The sequence below is a fragment of the Oncorhynchus masou genome, chromosome 23 (assembly GCF_036934945.1).
Source record: "Oncorhynchus masou masou isolate Uvic2021 chromosome 23, UVic_Omas_1.1, whole genome shotgun sequence".
In the NCBI taxonomy this organism is placed as follows: domain Eukaryota; kingdom Metazoa; phylum Chordata; class Actinopteri; order Salmoniformes; family Salmonidae; genus Oncorhynchus; species Oncorhynchus masou.
The window spans coordinates 64,146,345-64,168,420 of record NC_088234.1 but is presented as its reverse complement, the minus strand read 5'-3'; the positions used below and the strand labels follow the sequence as shown (position 1 = coordinate 64,168,420).

At 44.3% G+C, this 22,076-nt stretch overlaps 1 pseudogene; it reads left to right on the top strand.

Annotated features, from left to right (window-relative positions):
• The window catches only part of LOC135511195 (semaphorin-4G-like), a 38,383-nt pseudogene extending 16,971 nt beyond the window's left edge, over positions 1–21,412 (top strand).
• The last annotated feature ends 664 nt before the right edge of the window (positions 21,413–22,076 follow it).

The window sequence follows — 22,076 nt, the reverse complement described above, 5'->3', positions numbered from 1 at the left end:
GGAGGATAATTCTTCAAATAAATTCTAATCTAATTTTATTTGGCACATGCTTCGTAAACAACAGGTGTAGACTAACAGTGAAATGAGTAACAATAACTTGTCTATATACAAGGGCTACCAGTACTGGGTAATGATAACTTGGTTATACACAAGGGGTACCAGTACTGAGTAATGATAACTTGGTTATACACAAGGGCTACCAGTACTGGGTAATGATAACTTGGTTATACACAAGGGCTACCAGTACTGGGTAATGATAACTTGGTTATATACAAGGGGTACCAGTACTGGGTAATGATAACTTGGTTATACACAAGGGCTACCAGTACTGAGTAATGATAACTTGGTTATACACAAGGGCTACCAGTACTGAGTAATGATAACTTGGTTATATACAAGGGCTACCAGTACTGGGTAATGATAACTTGGTTATACACAAGGGCTACCAGTACTGAGTAATGATAACTTGGTTATACACAAGGGCTACCAGTACTGGGTAATGATAACGTGGTTATATACAAGGGGTACCAGTACTGGGTAATGATAACTTGGTTATACACAAGGGCTACCAGTACTGGGTAATGATAACTTGGTTATATACAAGGGCTACCAGTACTGGGTAATGATAACGTGGTTATACACAAGGGCTACCAGTACTGGGTTATGATAACTTGGTTATACACAAGGGCTACCCGTACTGGGTAATGATAACTTGGTTATACACAAGGGCTACCAGTACTGGGTTATGATAACTTGGTTATACACAAGGGCTACCCGTACTGGGTAATGATAACTTGGTTATACACAAGGGCTACCAGTACTGAGTAATGATAACTTGTCTATATACAAGGGGTACCAGTACTGAGTAATGATAACTTGTCTATATACAAGGGGTACCAGTACTGGGTAATGATAACTTGGTTATATACAAGGGGTACCAGTACTGAGTAATGATAACTTGTCTATATACAAGGGGTACCAGTACTGGGTAATGATAACTTGGTTATATACAAGGGCTACCAGTACTGGGTAATGATAACTTGGTTATATACAAGGGCTACCAGTACTGGGTAATGATAACTTGGTTATATACAAGGGGTACCAGTACTGAGTAATGATTACTTGTCTATATACAAGGGGTACCAGTACTGGGTAATGATAACTTGGTTATACACAAGGGCTACCAGTACTGAGTAATGATAACTTGTCTATATACAAGGGGTACCAGTACTGGGTAATGATAACTTGGTTATATACAAGGGGTACCAATACTGAGTAATGATAACTTGTCTATATACAAGGGGTACCAGTACTGGGTAATGATAACTTGGTTATATACAAGGGGTACCAGTACTGAGTAATGATAACTTGTCTATATACAAGGGGTACCAGTACTGGGTAATGATAACTTCGTTATACACAAGGGCTACCAGTACTGGGTAATGATAACTTGGTTATACACAAGGGCTACCAGTACTGGGTAATGATAACTTGGTTATACACAAGGGCTACCAGTACTGGGTTATGATAACTTGGTTATACACAAGGGCTACCCGTACTGGGTAATGATAACTTGGTTATATACAAGGGCTACCAGTACTGAGTAATGATAACTTGTCTATATACAAGGGGTACCAGTACTGAGTAATGATAACTTGTCTATATACAAGGGGTACCAGTACTGGGTAATGATAACTTGGTTATATACAAGGGGTACCAGTACTGAGTAATGATAACTTGTCTATATACAAGGGGTACCAGTACTGGGTAATGATAACTTGGTTATATACAAGGGCTACCAGTACTGGGTAATGATAACTTGGTTATATACAAGGGCTACCAGTACTGGGTAATGATAACTTGGTTATATACAAGGGGTACCAGTACTGAGTAATGATTACTTGTCTATATACAAGGGGTACCAGTACTGGGTAATGATAACTTGGTTATACACAAGGGCTACCAGTACTGAGTAATGATAACTTGTCTATATACAAGGGGTACCAGTACTGGGTAATGATAACTTGGTTATATACAAGGGGTACCAGTACTGAGTAATGATAACTTGTCTATATACAAGCGGTACCAGTACTGGGTAATGATAACTTGGTTATATACAAGGGGTACCAGTACTGAGTAATGATAACTTGTCTATATACAAGGGGTACCAGTACTGGGTAATGATAACTTCGTTATACACAAGGGCTACCAGTACTGGGTAATGATAACTTGGTTATACACAAGGGCTACCAGTACTGAGTAATGATAACTTGTCTATATACAAGGGGTACCAGTACTGGGTAATGATAACTTGGTTATATACAAGGGGTACCAGTACTGAGTAATGATAACTTGTCTATATACAAGGGGTACCAGTACTGGGTAATGATAACTTGGTTATATACAAGGGGTACCAGTACTGAGTAATGATAACTTGTCTATATACAAGGGTACCAGTACTGGGTAATGATAACTTCGTTATATACAAGGGGTACCAGTACTGAGTAATGATAACTTGTCTATATACAAGGGGTACCAGTACTGGGTAATGATAACTTGGTTATATACAAGGGGTACCAGTACTGAGTAATGATAACTTGTCTATATACAAGGGGTACCAGTACTGGGTAATGATAACTTCGTTATATACAAGGGGTACCAGTACTGGGTAATGATAACTTCGTTATACACAAGGGCTACCAGTACTGGGTAATGATAACTTGGTTATACACAAGGGCTACCAGTACTGAGTAATGATAACTTGTCTATATACAAGGGGTACCAGTACTGGGTAATGATAACTTGGTTATATACAAGGGGTACCAGTACTGAGTAATGATAACTTGTCTATATACAAGGGGTACCAGTACTGGGTAATGATAACTTGGTTATATACAAGGGGTACCAGTACTGAGTAATGATAACTTGTCTATATACAAGGGGTACCAGTACTGGGTAATGATAACTTCGTTATATACAAGGGGTACCAGTACTGAGTAATGATAACTTGTCTATATACAAGGGGTACCAGTACTGGGTAATGATAACTTGGTTATATACAAGGGCTACCAGTACTAAGTCATGATAACTTGTCTATATACAAGGGCTACCAGTACTGGGTAATGATAACTTGGCTATATACAAGGGCTACCAGTACTGAGTCATGATAACTTGGTTATATACAAGGGGTACCAGTACTGAGTCATGATAACTTGGCTATATACAAGGGTTACCAGTACTGAGTAATGATAACTTGGTTATATACAAGGGGTACCAGTACTGAGTCATGATAACTTGGTTATATACAAGTGGTACCAGTACTGAGTCATGATAACTTGGTTATATACAAGGGGTACCAGTACTGAGTAATGATAACTTGGTTATATACAAGGGGTACCAGTACTGAGTAATGATAACTTGTCTATATACAAGGGGTACCAGTACTGAGTCATGATAACTTGGTTATATACAAGGGGTACCAGTACTGAGTCATGATAACTTGGTTATATACAAGGGGTACCAGTACTGAGTAATGATAACTTGTCTATATACAAGGGGTACCAGTACTGAGTCATGATAACTTGGTTATATACAAGGGCTACCAGTACTGAGTAATGATAACTTGTCTATATACAAGGGGTACCAGAACTGAGTCATGATAACTTGGTTATATACAAGGGGTACCAGAACTGAGTCATGATAACTTGGTTATATACAAGGGCTACCAGTACTGAGTAATGATAACGTGGTTATATACAAGGGGTACCAGTACTGAGTCATGATAACTTGGTTATATACAAGGGCTACCAGTACTGAGTAATGATAACTTGGTTATATACAAGGGGTACCAGTACTGAGTCATGATAACTTGGTTATATACAAGGGCTACCAGTACTGAGTAATGATAACTTGGTTATATACAAGGGGTACCAGAACTGAGTCATGATAACTTGGTTATATACAAGGGCTACCAGTACTGAGTAATGATAACTTGGTTATATACAAGGGGTACCAGTACTGAGTCGTGATAACTTGGTTATATACAAGGGCTACCAGTACTGAGTAATGATAACTTGGTTATATACAAGGGGTACCAGTACTGAGTCATGATAACTTGGTTATATACAAGGGCTACCAGTACTGAGTAATGATAACTTGGTTATATACAAGGGGTACCAGAACTGAGTCATGATAACTTGGTTATATACAAGGGGTACCAGTACTGAGTCATGATAACTTGGTTATATACAAGGGCTACCAGTACTGAGTAATGATAACTTGGTTATATACAAGGGGTACCAGTACTGAGTCATGATAACTTGGTTATATACAAGGGCTACCAGTACTGAGTAATGATAACTTGGTTATATACAAGGGGTACCAGAACTGAGTCATGATAACTTGGTTATATACAAGGGCTACCAGTACTGAGTAATGATAACGTGGTTATATACAAGGGGTACCAGTACTGAGTCATGATAACTTGGTTATATACAAGGGCTACCAGTACTGAGTAATGATAACTTGGTTATATACAAGGGGTACCAGTACTGAGTCATGATAACTTGGTTATATACAAGGGCTACCAGTACTGAGTAATGATAACTTGGTTATATACAAGGGCTACCAGTACTGAGTAATGATAACTTGGTTATATACAAGGGGTACCAGTACTGAGTAATGATAACGTGGTTATATACAAGGGGTACCAGTACTGAGTAATGATAACTTGGTTATATACAAGGGGTACCAGTACTGAGTAATGATAACTTGGTTATATACAAGGGGTACCAGTACTGAGTAATGATAACTTGGCTCACTTCTCTTCAATGATTTGAAAGATATGACTGATGTGAAAAATGTGGTCGAACTCCTTCTTGTAGTGAACGAGTCTACTCCTCAATAGAAAGGAGATATTATTGGGACGCAGTGACTGTTTCTCCAGGAGCATTAGCCTACTGTCTAGTTGTACCGTATGGAACATAATAATGAAGATCTGTCACTGTATCTAGCCACACTAGGACAGAAACTCAACACCCTGTTTCAACTGACAACCTGCCATAAAAATGTTGGAAATCTAGTAAGCCAAGAACCCTTGTTAATGTTCTGGTCTCTCTCTCTTTCTCTCTTTCTTTCTCTCTTTGTCTCTCCCTCTGTCTGCCTCTCTCTCTCTGTGTCTTTCTTTGTCTTCATGTCTGTATCTGTCTCTCTATCTCTCCCTCTCCGTCTGTCTGTCTGTCTGTCTGTCTGTCTGTCTCCATCCATCTCTCCCTGTCTCTCTCTCTATATATATATATTGTATCAGATTGAATGGGAAGCCTCGGAGGAGCAGAAGCAGCAGTGTCTGAGCAAAGGGAAAGACGATAAGGTATGTCTTCCTCTCTTTTTTCTCATCCATCTTCTCCACTGCATCTTTCTCTCTCTTTCTTTTTCTCTGTGATGTAATCACCTCGAGGTTTACTCTCTCTTTCTGTCTCCCTCCCTCTCTCCCTCCATCTTTCTCTCATCCTCTCTCCTAGGGAGGTTTAAATCTACTCATCTCAATATGTGTGGAATTTCTATCTCATGTATCATTCATCATAAACAGTTTAACTCTCTCTCTAAACAACCTTATTCTCTCTCTCTTTCTCTCTCCCACCTTCTCTCCATCTCTCCCTCAGTCTCTATCTCTCCCTCTCTCTCTCTATTGCTCCCTCTATCTTCCCCCTCTCTCTCCCTCTCTCTCTCTCTCCCTCTCTATCTATCTCTCTCCCCTTCTCTCTTGCTTTCTCACTCGCTCTCTCTAGCTCTCCCTCGATCTCTCTCTCCCTCACTCACTCTCTCTCTCTCTCCCTCACTCTCTCTCTCTTGTTGATATATTATCTCTCTCTCAACAGACAGAGTGTTATAACCACATCAGGTTTCTCCAGAGATTTAATTCCACTCATCTCTACATGTGTGGGACTCACGCCTTCAAACCTCTTTGTGCGTACATAGTAAGTAACCTGCAGTACAGTACACAACCTACACACACTCATAGAATGAACATGCATAAAATATGTATATTTTTTTTAAAGTAATTTCATGTTCTAGCTAACTAACTCCTTCATGGAATTGTGTGGGTCGACTGTCTCCCTCTTTCCACAGTAATTGACCCAATATGAACCATATTATGCTCTACCACTGTGTTACCAGCCTCCGTAACCTCCTGTTCTCCTGTGTAGGATGAGGAGAGTTTTAAAGTGTCGTCTGAGTTTGAGGAGGGTAGAGAGAAGTGTCCGTATGGACCTGCAACAGGCTACACTGGCCTCATCGTGGGTAAAACAACCATTCTTAGACCCTGTATATACGACTAGCGTATATCCTTTATTGAGATGTGTTCTGTCACCAAACATGGGACCAATGTTTCTGGTCAGGTGTAGATGCAAAAAAGTACAACAACAAAAAAAGAACACACATTTTAACACTCATTTTTGGGGGGCATATTATTCACAATTTAAGTTTATGCTCAATGCTAATGTGTCATACTTATTCTGCAATGTGAACTTACCAATAACCATTGCTGTTCCTGTATTGTCCCAGACCAGCAGATGTACACGGCCTCTCAGTATGAGTTCCAGTGCTCTCCGGACATCCGACGTAACGACCCCTATCCCATGGTGAGGACAGAGGAGGCACCCACTCGCTGGTTTCATGGTGAGTTCCCCGGGGCTAGAATGGCTCCTCTCAAAGAACCTGTACCCATAGCCTCTTCCCTCTGATTGGAAGGACCATACTGGCCAAAGAACCTATACCCATAGCCTCTTCCCTCTGATTGGAAGGACCATACTGGCCAAAGAACCTATACCCATAGCCTCTTCCCTCTGATTGGAAGGACCATACTGGCCAAAGAACCTATACCCATAGCCTCTTCCCTCTGATTGGAAGGACCATACTGGCCAAAGAACCTATACCCATAGCCTCTTCCCTCTGATTGGAAGGACCATACTGGCCAAAGAACCTATACCCATAGCCTCTTCCCTCTGATTGGAAGGACCATACTGGCCAAAGAACCTATACCCATAGCCTCTTCCCTCTGATTGGAAGGACCATACTGGCCAAAGAACCTATACCCATAGCCTCTTCCCTCTGATTGGAAGGACCATACTGGCCAAAGAACCTATACCCATAGCCTCTTCCCTCTGATTGGAAGGACCATACTGGCCAAAGAACCTATACCCATAGCCTCTTCCCTCTGATTGGAAGGACCATACTGGCCAAAGAACCTATACCCATAGCCTTTTCCCTCTGATTGGAAGGACCATACTGGCCAAAGAACCTATACCCATAGCCTCTTCCCTCTGATTGGAAGGACCATACTGGCCAAAGAACCTATACCCATAGCCTCTTCCCTCTGATTGGAAGGACCATACTGGCCAAAGAACCTATACCCATAGCCTCTTCCCTCTGATTGGAAGGACCATACTGGCCAAAGAACCTATACCCATAGCCTCTTCCCTCTGATTGGAAGGACCATACTGGCCAAAGAACCTATACCCATAGCCTCTTCCCTCTGATTGGAAGGACCATACTGGCCAAAGAACCAATGTTAATTTTCATTCTCAAGTCACCTGGTCTTCAAGTCACCTGGTCTTCAAGTCACCTGGTCTTCAAGTCACCCTGCCTTGACTATAGCAGCGCCTTCTGTTCTGCCTCTTATTAAATGTGGATATGTTCTATTTCCGGGAAAAGCAATATTTTAGAATGGATAATTCCTGACTCTCAGTGTGTTTCTGTTTTCCCCAGAGGCTGACTTTGTGGGCAGTGCCCTGGTGAGGGAGAGTGAGGGCAGTACTACCGGAGATGATGATAAAATCTACTACTTCTTTACCGAGAAGAGCCAGGAGCAGACACCATACTACAGCCACATTAGAGTGGCACGGGTTGGACGAGTCTGTAAGGTGAGGAGAGGGAGAGAAGGGAGAGAGATGTGAAGGAGAAAGGAGAGAGGGGTGAGGGAGAGAGAGAGGGGTGAGGAGGGAGAGCGGGGTGAGGGAGAGAGAGAGGGGTGAGGGAAAAAGAGAGGGGTGAGGGAGAGAGAGAGGGGTGAGGAGGGAGAGAGGGGGGTGGGAGGGAGGGAGAGGGGTGAGGAGGGAGAGAGAGGTAAGGAGGGAGAGAGGTGAGGAGGGAGAGAGGTGAAGGGAGAGACAGCTGAAGAGAGGGAGAGAGGGGTGAGGAGGGAGGGGAGGGGTGAGGAGGGAGAGAGGGGTGAGGAGGGAGAGAGGGGTGAGGAGAGAGAGAGAGGGGTGAGGAGGGAGAGAGGGATGAGGAGGGAGAGAGAGGTGAAGGGAGAGAGGGGTGAGGAGGGAGAGAGGGGTGAGGAGGGAGAGAGGGGTGAGGAGGGAGAGAGAGGTGAAGAAAGAGAGGGGTGAGGAGGGAGAGAGAGGTGAAGGAAGAGAGGGGTGAGGAGGGAGAGAGAGGTGAAGGAAGAGAGGGGTGAGGAGGGAGAGAGGGGTGAGGAGGGAGAGAGCTGAAGGGAGAGAGAGAGGGGTGAGGAGGGAGAGAGAGGTGAAGGAAGAGAGGGGTGAGGAGGGAGAGAGAGAGGTGAAGGAAGAGAGGGGTGAGGAGGGAGAGAGAGAGGTGAAGGAAGAGAGGGGTGAGGAGGGAGAGAGCGGTGAGGAGGGAGAGAGAGGTGAAGGAAGAGAGGGGTGAGGAGGGAGAGATGGGTGAGGAGGGAGAGAGAGGTGAGGCTGGATGAGGGTGAGAGGCTGTGGGCAGTGGGAACTGACTTACTGTAGCAGGGAGAACTTTTAAAACAGAACAAAAAGTGAGATATCTGATGAGGACAAGTATCAAAGGGTCTGTTAGCACCCAGTCACCATATCTGATTCTAATGAGGTGCTTCCCGTGTGTGTGTGTGTGTGTGTGTGTGTGTGTGTGTGTGTGTGTGTGTGTGTGTGTGTGTGTGTGTGTGTGTGTGTGTGTGTGTGTGTGTGTGTGTGTGTGTGTGTGTGTGTGTGTGTGTGTGTGTGTGTGTGTGTGTGTGTGTGTGTGTGTGCTCCTCAGTGACTAGTGTCTATCACCACTCTCAACAGGGTTGCTAATGAGCTGTCACAAGGCAATGGTGTTGCTAGGCACATTCCCATAGCTATGCTCTCATCTCAGATCTTCACAGAGCTGCAGTTTAAGAAATGAAACAACCTTGGAGACATGATAATCTCCCTTGACCTCCTTTAAATTGTGCCCAAGAAAGGCATGTTTTCCAGACTCAGTTTGTTGTCTAACTCCCCTCCCATCATCCTCCACTCTTCTCCCTCTCTCGTAGGGAGATAGAGGAGGTCTGTTGACCCTCCAGAAGAGGTGGACATCATTCCTAAAGGCCACACTGATGTGTTCGCTGCCAGAATACAACTTACACTTCAACGTGTTGAAGAGTATTTACACGCTGCCGGGACACACACCTCACGACACGCTCTTCTACGGAGTCTTCAGTCCCGAGTGGTGAGTAATAGTAGAACATTAGAGAAGAGATGAGATGAGAGGAGAGGAGAGGAGAGGAGAGGAGAGGAGAGGAGAGGAGAGGAGAGGAGAGGAGAGGAGAGGAGAGGAGAGGAGAGGAGAGGAGAGGAGAGGAGTATTTTAATGAATATAGTGTTTGTGTGTGTGTGGCTCATGGCACTTGCAACACCAAGGATTTTGAGTTTGATTCCTGCTGGGGCCATCCATATGAAAAGTGTATGCACGCATGACTGTAAGACCCTTTGGATAAAAGTGTCTGCTCAATAAAATATTTGAAGGGAAAAATAGTGGTAGAAACTGACAGAAGGGGCGAGAGAGAAGAGATAGGATGTGTTAGCTGTGTCCAAGGGAAAGGTGTGACAAATGCAGAGATGGATGGAGAGAGATAGAAAGAGAAACAATCTGCAAGGGAAGAGAGGGGTATCAGGAAAAAGGAGAAAGTGGGGGCTTGAGAGAGATCAGGACAGAGAGGGAGGGAGAATCTGCCCAGATCTGTAGTTACAGTGCAAAGTATTCAGATCCACAGACTTTTTCCACATTTTGTTACGTTACAGCCTTATACTAAAATGGATTAAAAAATGTTTTTAAAATATATTACTTGACAGATCATACACGTAACGTTAGCTAGCAAACCAGCCAGCCAGCTAACGTGAGCTAACTAACAGTACGCTTTAACTTGCATTGCAATGAAAATGACTTTCTGACCAAATTAGAAACGTTTAATATCTTGCTAGACTCTCTTACCCGTGTACATGGTTGCTTCTCCCTCTCTGTCACGGATGCCATGGTTGCCCTTAGTTTGAAGATATAATCTGGAGACAAGTGTTTTTGCAGTTATTCGTGAATCTTTCAAAAAAGCAACGCTAGAAAGGATTACCTTCACATACTGAGCAGCTCATGTTATAGACAGAAGCGTGCTAAATGGCAGACCAATCCAAAGTCATCTCTCAGCATGTCCCTCCCACTCATTATCTCAGCCAATCATGTCTAGCAGGAAGGTTCCTGTCTTTTTTATTCATATTTGCAGATGACATACAAGTTTGTTATTAAGGCACCTGAAAGTTCACATGTTCCAGAAGACATTTCTTTGTTGTTTTTATTTTTTATTTATTTTTTATTTTACCCCCTTTTTCTCCCCAATTTCATGGTGTCCAATTGTTAGTAGCTTACTATCTTGTCTCATCGCTACAACTCCCGTACGGGCTCGGGAGAGACGAAGGTTGAAAGCCACTCGTCCTCCGAAACACAACCCAACCAAGCCGCACTGCTTCTTAACACAGCGCGCATCCAACCCGGAAGCCAGCCGCACCAATGTGTCGGAGGAAACACTGTGCACCTGGCAACCTTGGTTAGCTCGCACTGCGCCCAGGAGTCGCTGGTGCGCGATGAGACAATGATATCCTTACCGGCCAAACCCTCCCTAACCCGGACGATGCTAGGCCAATTGTGCATCGCCCCACGGACCTACCGGTCGCGGCTAGCGCTGCGATGCAGTGCCCTAGACCACTGCGCCACCCGGGAGGCCCAGAAGGCATTTCTGCCCAAAAACTCATTTTAATATAAAAATATATAAACAATAAACGTTCAAATGACTCTCCTGTGAAATAGTTACATGCGACATATGCATAGTTTCCTGAGTCACATTTGGTGTTTTGTTGATGGTGGTGGAAAACGCTGTGTCAGGCGCCGCTCCAGAATCTTCCAGAAGTGTTTAGTTGGGTTGAGACCCCTCTTTCAAAGTCACTGAGATCTCTCCTTCGAGCCTTGATAGCCAAAATAATGGGCAACTGGTCATTTCTATACCTGATCTTAAGCATCATGGGATTTTAATTGCTTTAATTAACTCAGGAACCACACCTGTATGGGAGCACCTGCTTTCAATATACTTTGTATCCCTCATTTACTCAAGTGTTTCCTTTATTTTGGTAGTTACCTGTAGTAGCTCAGCTCTGGTCACCAACTCCAGATGGTCAGAGAGGTGTTTACTATTGTATCAGTGTGACATGTTGTTCTCTTCTCTTGAGTTCTGTAGTGTTTACAGACCATGTCCCTGGAGAAACCTAGGAATTCTTGTGGATGGGAACAGTCACTGTTACCTCTTCACCAGACCTGGGTTCAAATAGCATTAGTTTTCTCTCCAATACTTTAGGTTTTCTTGATTTAGTGACTTAGACCAAAAAGTGAAAACCCATTGTTTTTATGTTGGGTATCCTAAACCGTTTAACTGTGTAACTGTTAATCATATCAACATCTTGGTTTGTGCGTGTGTGTACTATAGGAAGAACGTGAAGATATCAGCAGTGTGCCGGTTCTCTCTGTCTGAGGTCCAACGGGTCTTTGACGGGCCCTACATGGAGAATCAGGACTCTGGAGCCGAGGGGAGCGAGTACACTGGAAAGGTCCCTGACCCACGACCTGGATCAGTGAGTATCACACACACAAACACTTGGTCTTTTGCTGTCCAAGAGGACTCCTGTATAACAGGCCCAGTCAGTTCTTCTGAGTTGCTCTCTATCCACTTTATCTTCAGCATCCCAACATCCAATATATTGAGAGAGAGAAAGAGAGAAAGAGAGAAAGAGAGAAAGAGCGACGGACGGACGGACGGACGGACGGACGGACGGACGGACGGACGGACGGACGGACGGACGGACGGACGGACGGACGGACGGACAGACAGACAGACAGACAGACAGACAGACAGACAGACAGACAGACAGACAGACAGACAGACAGACAGACAGACAGACAGACAGACAGACAGACAGACAGGCAGACAGACAGACAGACAGAGTGAAAAACAGAGGGTAAACTGGGAAGGAGAGGTGGAAAGAGATTATAGAACTGCGTGGCAGCTACTTTGATGAGGATCAAACGGAACGAGCTTATGTCATTGAAAGCCGTTTCCATGGCGATTATCACCGGGCCAAGACTTGACAATGGTTGTGATGACTTATTATGGGCTACAAAGCCGTGACTTCATCAAGGAGAGGAGTCGTGATCTACAGTAGTGTTGTTTCAACATTGAAAAGCTTTATTCCCACTCTCCGGGTCTAGCTGTAAAATGGGATAGAGAGGACGTGACGGTTCCGGGTCTTAACTGTAGTGACAGTGTCAATGCCTCTTATCAGAGTTTGGAAAGTAATGTCACAGAGGACAAAGTTAGAGAAGTTGTAGCCTTAGTCAGGTGGAGAGAGATAAGCAGTCTACACGGATACACACACCGAATTCAACTCATAGTGGCCTACTATAAACTATGAACTATAAACTCAATGAGGGTTTGTCTTGTATACTGTAAACTCTGAACCCACCTGCTATACTATAAGGGAGGGCTATATCGCCCACTCATCTCTCTCTATCCATCTATCTATCCATCCGCCCACCCGCCCATAATATATAATATAATGATCAAATATATACTGAGCCTTCAGAAAGTATTCACCCCCTTTACTTCTTCTTTGCCATTTGGCCATCAGATGTGCCACCAACGCTCCTTCTAGGACACATCACTGCACTCTATACTCCTCTGTAAACTGGTCATCTCTGTAACCCCGTCGCAAGGCCCACTGGTTGATGCTTATTTATAAAACCCTCTTAGGCCTCACTCCCCCCTATCTGAGATGTCTACTGCAGCCCTCATCCTCCACATACAACACCCGTTCTGCCAGTCACATTCTGTTAAAGGTCCCCAAAGCACACACATTCCTTTTCAGTTCACTGCAGCTAGCGACTGGAACGAGCTGCAACAAACACTCAAACTGGACAGTTTTATCTCAATCTCTTCATTCAAAGACTCAGTCATGGACACTCTTACTGACAGTTGTGGCTGCTTTGCATGATGTATTGTTGTCTCTACCTTCTTTCCCTTTGTGCTGTTGTCTGTGCCCAATAATGTTTGTACCATGTTTAGTGATGCTACCATGTTGTGCTGCTGCCATGTTGTGTTGCTACCATGTTGTTGTCATGTTGTGTTGCTGCCATGCTATGTTGTTGTCTATGTAGTGTTGTTTCTCTTGTCGTGATGTGTGTTTTGTTCTATATTTACATTGTATTTCTTTTTAATCCCAGCCCCTGTCCCCGCAGGAAGCCTTTTGGTAGGCTGACATCGAAAATAAGAATTGGTTAAATAAATACAACATATATTTTATGTTGTTGTTTTACAGCCTGAATTCAACGTGGATTAAATGTATGTTTTTTGTCACCTACAGACAATACCTGACAATTACAAAGTGAACACATGTTTTTAGACATTTTTGCAGATTCTTTTGAAAAGAAAACAAATAAATATCTAATTTACATAAGTATTCACACCCCTGAGTCAATATATGTTAGAATCACCGTAAGTCTCTAAGAGCTTTTCTTACCTGGATTGTACAATACCCTGTTGATCATTGCTAGACAGACATTTCCAAGTCTTGCCATAGATTTTCACGCAGATTTAAGTCAAAACTGTAACTAAGCTACTCAGGAACATGCAATGTTGTCTTGGTAAGCAACTCCAGTGTAGATTTGGACTTAGGTGTTTTAGGCTATTGTCCTGCTGAAAGGTGAATTTGTCTCCCAGTGTCTGTTGGAAAGCAGACTGAATCATGTTTTCCTCTAGGATTTGACTGTGCTTAGCTCTATTCTGTTTTCTTTTTATCATAAAAATCTCCCTAGTCCTTGCCAATGATACGCATACCCAGAACATGATGCAGCCACCACCATGCTTGAAAAGAAGAAGAGTGGTACTCAGTGATGTGTTGTGTTGGATTTGCACCAAACATAACTCGTTGTATTCAGGACATTAAGTTAATTTCTACTTTAGTAGAAACGTGAAGATATCAGAGATATCTTATTTCAAACGGGATGAATCCTTCTCACCCCCTCTTCCCTCATGCCTCCAGTGTATTACAGACCAGTTGAGATCCAGAGGTATAAACTCCTCCACCTCCCTGCCAGACGACATGTTGAACTTTGTGAGGAGACACCCTCTGATGTCCCAGCAGGTCATGTCTACAGAGCAGCGCCCCTGTTGTTCAGGAGGACAACAGACTACACCCAGCTGGTGGCTCACAGGGTGGAGGGGCTGGACGGGCAGAACTACCATTTACTCTTCATGGGCACAGGTTGGTGTGGGGGGTTATGAGGGGGTGTCTCGGGGGGTGGCTGTACAAGCTTTAAGCTGTGTGTTTTTGTCATCCCAGTAAAGTAATGGAACAGACTTCAAACCACATGTACAGTACATCCCATGGTATGTGTTTGTGTGTGTGTGTTGTGACCCTGTATCTGTCTCCTGTTCCAGACGATGGCTGGCTGCACAGAGCTGTAGAGGTCAAGGGTCATCTACACATTATAGAGGAGCTACAGCTGTTTGACCAACCACAGCGTGTGGATAGCCTGGTTATTTCACATACACAGGTACACACTCACAAACGGACATGCAGGGACATGCACGGACTCTCTCTCTCTGTCTCTCACAAACAATAATATCAAGGTTTGTTTTGTTTAGTGATCTTCTAATTCAAGGATATTTTCAATAACACAAGCCTCAACATACCCTCCCTCCCTCCATCCTCTAGATGAGTGTGTATGTAGGTTCTCCCTCTGGTGTGGTCCAGCTACCCCTCTCCACCTGCAATAGGTACAATTCCTGTTATGACTGTATCTTCTCCCGGGACCCTTACTGTGGCTGGGATGGACAGGACTGTTTGGATATCACAGCACAGACTGACAGGTGAGAGTGTGGTTGGGTGGGGGTTAATGCACTGTGTGTGGTGGGGGGAAGGGGTAATGCTGTGGTGTGATGCTGTGTGTTTGTGTGTGTGGGGTAATGCAGCATGGGTGGGGGGTAATGCAACATTTGTGGGGGATAATGCAGTGTGCTTGTGTGTGGGGATAATGCAGTGTGTGGCGGAGGGGTAATGCAGTGTGTGTGAGCGTGGGGGGTAATGCAGTGTGTGGGGGATAATGCAGTGTGGGGCTAACATTGATGACAGGCTAACAGCGTCTACTCCTCTCCTCAGGTCTAATCTGACCCAGGACGTCCTGTATGGGAACAGAGGATGTGACAACGGTACAGACAGACAGACAGACAGACAAGACAGACAGACAGACAGACCAGACAGACAGACAGACAGACAGACAGACAGACAAGACAGACAGACAGACAGACAGACAGACAGACCAGACAGACAGACAGACAGACAGACAGACAGACAGACAGACAGACAGACAGACAGACAAGACAGACAAGACAGACCAGACAGACAGACAGACAGACAGACAAGACAGACAGACAGACAGACCAGACAGACAGACAGACCAGACAGACCAGACAGACCAGACAGACAGACAGACAGACAGACAGACCAGACAGACAGACAGACAGACAGACAGACAGACAGCAATGATAGGAGTTGCGTTAGGACTAGACACTGGTCTCACTATAGTAGTAATAATACATGGATTTTATATGGCTAGCAAAGATTACATTGTTTATAGTTTAGTCAAGTCCTTCCCACCTTGAAGATAAAGTAGGATGGTTTCAAAGTGATTCTGCACACTGAATGATGAAAGGAAATCTATAGTTAGAATATGCAGAAATACCATCAAATTGTTAGAATAAATATTTAGAGGTTGATTATGCAGCATCCTCATTTCCATAGCATCTATAATAAAATGTACTTTACATTATACTACACATATTAAGAAGTTAGAAAATACTTTTGAGCATTTATTTTCATATGGGAGAATGTAACATAATGGGTTTTTCATGCACCAGTGATTTTAGAGTCATATATGCAGTTTGGGACCCAATATTTACATCGCGAAAAATATCACCAAAATACAATCAGGAAAAATGTTTTATGCTATATTGATAATAAATGTATCAATTACAGTATATGACAAGGTATCAACATTTCCACCTCTTTCATTGTCAATAATTACATTTTGCCCATAGTCTTGATTAAGAATTTGAATAAACTCACTTGTTTGAGACCATAAAATCAATCAACAAAGTGCTGCTAATAGCTTTATATTGAAGATACTGTGATTGAAGAAAAACCTTTCAGAGTTGAAATTATATGAAAAAATCTAATTTCATTATCATCATAGGGCAGCGCACAATTGGCCCAGCATCGTCCGGGTTTGGCCAGGGTAGGTTGTCATTGTAAATAGGAATTTGTTCTTAACTGACCTAGTTAAATAAAGGTTAAGTGAAAATAAATAAATAAAAATCATTTCTACACACTGTCTACCTGTAATAAGTCCTTGACGTTCAGACTGGAGTTTTATATATTAAAACAATCTTCTTCTTTTTTTACTCAGACACTCGCGACCCACCAGTTGAGAATCGCTGGTCTAGGGGCCTTTAGTGACTGTTCTGAGGTCTATAACAGTGTATCAGTCTTATTAACTGGTCTGAGGTCTATAACAGTGTATCAGTCTTATTAACTGGTCTGAGGTCTATAACAGTGTATCAGTCTTATTAACTGGTCTGAGGTCTATAACAGTGTATCAGTCTTATTGACTGGTCTGAGGTCTATAACAGTGTATCAGTCTTATTGACTGTTCTGAGGTCTATAACAGTGTATCAGTCTTATTAACTGGTCTGAGGTCTATAACAGTGTATCAGTCTTATTAACTGGTCTGAGGTCTATAACAGTGTATCAGTCTTATTAACTGGTCTGAGGTCTATAACAGTGTATCAGTCTTATTGACTGTTCTGAGGTCTATAACAGTGTATCAGTCTTATTAACTGGTCTAAGGTCTATAACAGTGTATCAGTCTTATTGACTGTTCTGAGGTCTATAACAGTGTATCAGTCTTATTAACTGGTCTGAGGTCTATAACAGTATATCAGTCTTATTAACTGGTCTGAGGTCTATAACAGTGTATCAGTCTTATTAACTGGTCTGAGGACTATAACAGTGTATCAGTCTTATTGACTGGTCTGAGGTCTATAACAGTGTATCAGTCTTATTAACTGGTCTGAGGTCTATAACAGTGTATCAGTCTTATTAACTGGTCTGAGGTCTATAACAGTGTATCAGTCTTATTAACTGGTCTGAGGTCTATAACAGTGTATCAGTCTTATTAACTGGTCTGAGGTCTATAACAGTGTATCAGTCTTATTAACTGGTCTGAGGTCTATAACAGTGTATCAGTCTTATTAACTGGTCTGAGGTCTATAACAGTGTATCAGTCTTATTAACTGGTCTGAGGTCTATAACAGTGTATCAGTCTTATTAACTGGTCTGAGGTCTATAACAGTGTATCAGTCTTATTAACTGGTCTGAGGTCTATAACAGTGTATCAGTCTTATTAACTGGTCTGAGGTCTATAACAGTGTATCAGTCTTATTTACTGGTCTGAGGTCTATAACAGTGTATCAGTCTTATTAACTGGTCTGAGGTCTATAACAGTGTATCAGTCTTATTAACTGGTCTGAGGTCTATAACAGTGTATCAGTCTTATTAACTGGTCTGAGGTCTATAACAGTGTATCAGTCTTATTAACTGGTCTGAGGTCTATAACAGTGTATCAGTCTTATTAACTGGTCTGAGGTCTATAACAGTGTATCAGTCTTATTAACTGGTCTGAGGTCTATAACAGTGTATCAGTCTTATTAACTGGTCTGAGGTCTATAACAGTGTATCAGTCTTATTAACTGGTCTGAGGTCTATAACAGTGTATCAGTCTTATTAACTGGTCTGAGGTCTATAACAGTGTATCAGTCTTATTGACTGGTCTGAGGTCTATAACAGTGTATCAGTCTTATTGACTGGTCTGAGGTCTATAACAGTGTATCAGTCTTATTAACTGGTCTGAGGTCTATAACAGTGTATCAGTCTTATTAACTGGTCTGAGGTCTATAACAGTATATCACAGTCTTATTGTGAAAAGATATTAATTTTGTATGTGGGTTGCCATTCTTTCAGAGCCGGTCCAGCACCGGAGCCGATCTGTAAAGGTGGGAGATGACGTGCTGCTCCAATGTGAAATTAGCTCCAATCTGGCAACCCCAGTGTGGACTCTGGACGGGTCAGAGCTGCAGGGCTATGGCCTGGACTCTGGCTTCAGGGTGGGCACCGACGGCCTCCTGGTCATCGAGTCCCAACCGGAGCAGAGCGGCGAGTACACCTGCCACGCCCTCGAGAACGGTGTCCGAGTTGCTGTGGTTAAGTACTCTGTGACGGTACGTCTAGATATGCCACACCCCCCTCCCCCACCCATCGACCAATCCCAAGACCATCCCTACTACCCTCCTCCTCCACCCCTCACCCAGCTCTTCCACCCCTCGCTCCCCTCCTCTGAGAGGCCCCTGCCACCCTCTGCACCGGCACCTCTCCCCCCCACCTCAGAGCTGCCACCCTCTGCCCCAGCCCCTCCCCCCCCCACCTCGGAGCTGCTCTCCCCCAGGAGCATGGAGGCTATGTACCTGTCCTTGATCACCATCCTAGGAGGTCTGTGTCTGGTTCTCACCGTGGTCCTCCTCTACCTGGGCTTCTGTCTGCGGGGCAGCCATAGGGGGAAGTACTCTCTCCGCGCTGCCGCCGCCGCAGCCGCCTCTGCCAATCACACGGACAGGAAGAGGAAACACAGGAAGCAGCAGCAGAAACGCCACAGTAGCTCCGCCCACCTGGATCTCAAGACCATCTCCAGCCACTGTAATGGGAACGGGATCTGTAACGGTAACGGCGTCTCCCAACGACCGGGGAACGGTGACACGCACAAAGGGGGCTTCCTCAAGATCGTCCCGAGAGAGGGCCAGCCGTCCCCCAACAAGGATCCCCCCCCCTGCCCCTCCTCTCCCCCCGCCACCTCAGACCCCCCACACCCCCCTCAACCAATCAGAGTGTGACTTGCAAGACTTCCCCAGCCCCAACGGCCTATCGGCGACATTACCCAGCGTCTTGCGGAGGATGCACGGTAACAGCTACATGTTGTTAAGACAGAGTGAGGCGGAGAGCAGCTCCCCTCTCTGCCGCTCCTTCACTGAGGAACTCAACACGATTCTGGAGAAGAGGAAGCACACGCAGCTGCTGCCAAAACCGAACGAGAGCTCTCTGTAGTAGAGGGAACACCTCTCTGTGTCAGGGAGGTAGCTCCCCCTCTGGTGGGAGGACTGAACTGGACCCACTAATATTGTCCATTTAGCAGACGCTTTTTCCAAAGCAACGTACATCAGTGAGTGGCCATTGGTGGCCCAAAACAGAGTGCCGTAGAGATCCTTTGTGGATGACCCATGCTGCTCACAGAGTAAAATGTTTTTAAACTAGCCTGGACTGAATTATGAGAGAAGGAGATGTCCTGCTTATGTTTTTTGGTTGAAGTATCAACTGTGTTTCAAAATAAACTATTTCTGCACACTATTCGCCCCCCTATCGCTATCCCCTGTTTGACTCCCAAAGCCATGGGTTACAGTGAGTACACACATAAGAGAGGCAGAGAGAACCTACCCCAGCTCAGCAGAGCTCAGCAGGCTAGACCTAACCCAGCTCAGCAGAGCTTAGCAGGCTAGACCTAACCCAGCTCAGCAGGCTAGACCTAACCCAGCTCAGCAGGCTAGACCTAACCCAGCTCAGCAGGCTAGACCTAACCCAGCTCAGTAGACTAGACCTAACCCAGCTAGACCTAACCCAGCTAGACCTAACCCAGCTCAGCAGACTAGACCTAACCCAGCTAGACCTAACCCAGCTAGACCTAACCCAGCTCAGCAGACTAGACCTAACCCAGCTCAGCAGGCTAGACCTAACCCAGCTAGACCTAACCCAGCTAGACCTAACCCAGCTAGACCTAACCCAGCTAGACCTAACCCAGCTCAGCAGACTAGACCTAACCCAGCTAGACCTAACCCAGCTAGACCTAACCCAGCTAGTCCTAACCCAGCTAGACCTAACCCAGCTAGACCTAACCCAGCTAGTCCTAACCCAGCTAGACCTAACCCAGCTAGACCTAACCCAGCTAGACCTAACCCAGCTCCAGTCAATACACCTCAGTCTGGATCAATAAAAGATGAGCCCTGGAGGGGGTGATTCAAGGGGCAGGCCTCAAATCTCAGCCCCAGATTAAGGCTCCTCTCTGGGCAGGACACGAGGGGCGGAGACCCTGGAAGTCTCAACACAGCCCAAGATGACAAGGAAGAAGAGGAGGAAGACGAAGAGGCTCACGGGAATATGAGTTCTTGTGAAATGTGACAATGACTTGACTTGTGTTTTTAAATGGAGGCAGCTGTCCAAAGGAGAGACCAGACGTGTTTTAAGATGTTGTGCTCTACACCTTTGTAGCTGGTTTCATATTGGACATTGAGGGCAAAATGTGTTTTTATTCTTAGAAGTTTGTAAATTATGTAAATATTGATTACAATGGTAACACAACATGTAATAACCAAATTTGAGTAATATTATTAACACATATAAACTCTTAACCCCAGACAGAGAGAGTAATGAAAATACCCTTTGTACATTATTTTTGTGTTATAGGAAATTGGACAGTATTAACCGTTTTAATGAAATGTAAATGCCGTTTCCTTCCTTCCCTGGTTATTATCTACTCAACTCAATGGACACTACAACACATCAGGAATATGAGAGAATCAACCCCATCTGAGTAGGAGCCAATGGATTACCAGAATCCATACACTGCTGTCTGTCTCTCTCCTATCCAACCCCAACATAATGGGTCTGAACTATGGTTGGATAGGTCTGAGCTTTACCACAACATCACAGCTAGGCCACAGAGGACCAGACATCATGTACACCTGAGGTAACCAGGCTAAGTTTTGCTTTCTGGCAGTTGGTTGGTTCTACAGACAGGCAGCCAGGCAGACAGACAGACAGGCAGACAGACAGACAGGCAGACAGATATCGTGGCCAGATAGTGACATCCAGGGGAACTCTGTCTAGTTTTCCCCTTTTCTTTGAGTGTTGGTTGTGCGAAAGAGAGGGTAGAGTAGAGAGGATAGGGTAGAGAAGAGAGGGTAGAGTAGAGAGGATAGGATAGGGTAGAGAAGAGAGGGTAGAGTAGAGGGGGTAGAGAAGAGAGGGTAGAGTAGAGAGGTTAGGATAGGGTAGAGAAGAGAGGGTAGAGTAGAGGGGGTAGAGAAGAGAGGGTAGAGTAGAGAGGTTAGGATAGGGTAGAGAAGAGAGGGTAGAGAAGAGAGGGTAGAGTAGAGAGGATAGAGTAGAGAGGATAGGGTAGAGAAGAGAAGGTAGAGTAGAGAGGTTAGGATAGGGTAGAGAAGAGAGGGTAGAGAAGAGAGGGTAGAGTAGAGAGGATAGAGTAGAGAGGATAGGGTAGAGAAGAGAAGGTAGAGTAGAGAGGTTAGGATAGGGTAGAGAAGAGAGGGTAGAGAAGAGAGGGTAGAGTAGAGGGGGTAGATTTCAGCGAAGCAAAATAAAAACATCAAAGGCTGCAGGTACAGGGAATGGAGAGGAGATGAGACTAATGTACACCTTTCTCTGAATCTGATGCTCTTTCTCCATTTCTCTCTCTTTCTCACTCTCTTGCCTTCTTTTCTCATAATTACACATTTTATTTTTCTGCATCTTTTCTTCCTCCTCCAAAAACATCAAAGGCTGCAGGTACAGGGAATGGAGAGGAGATGAGACTAA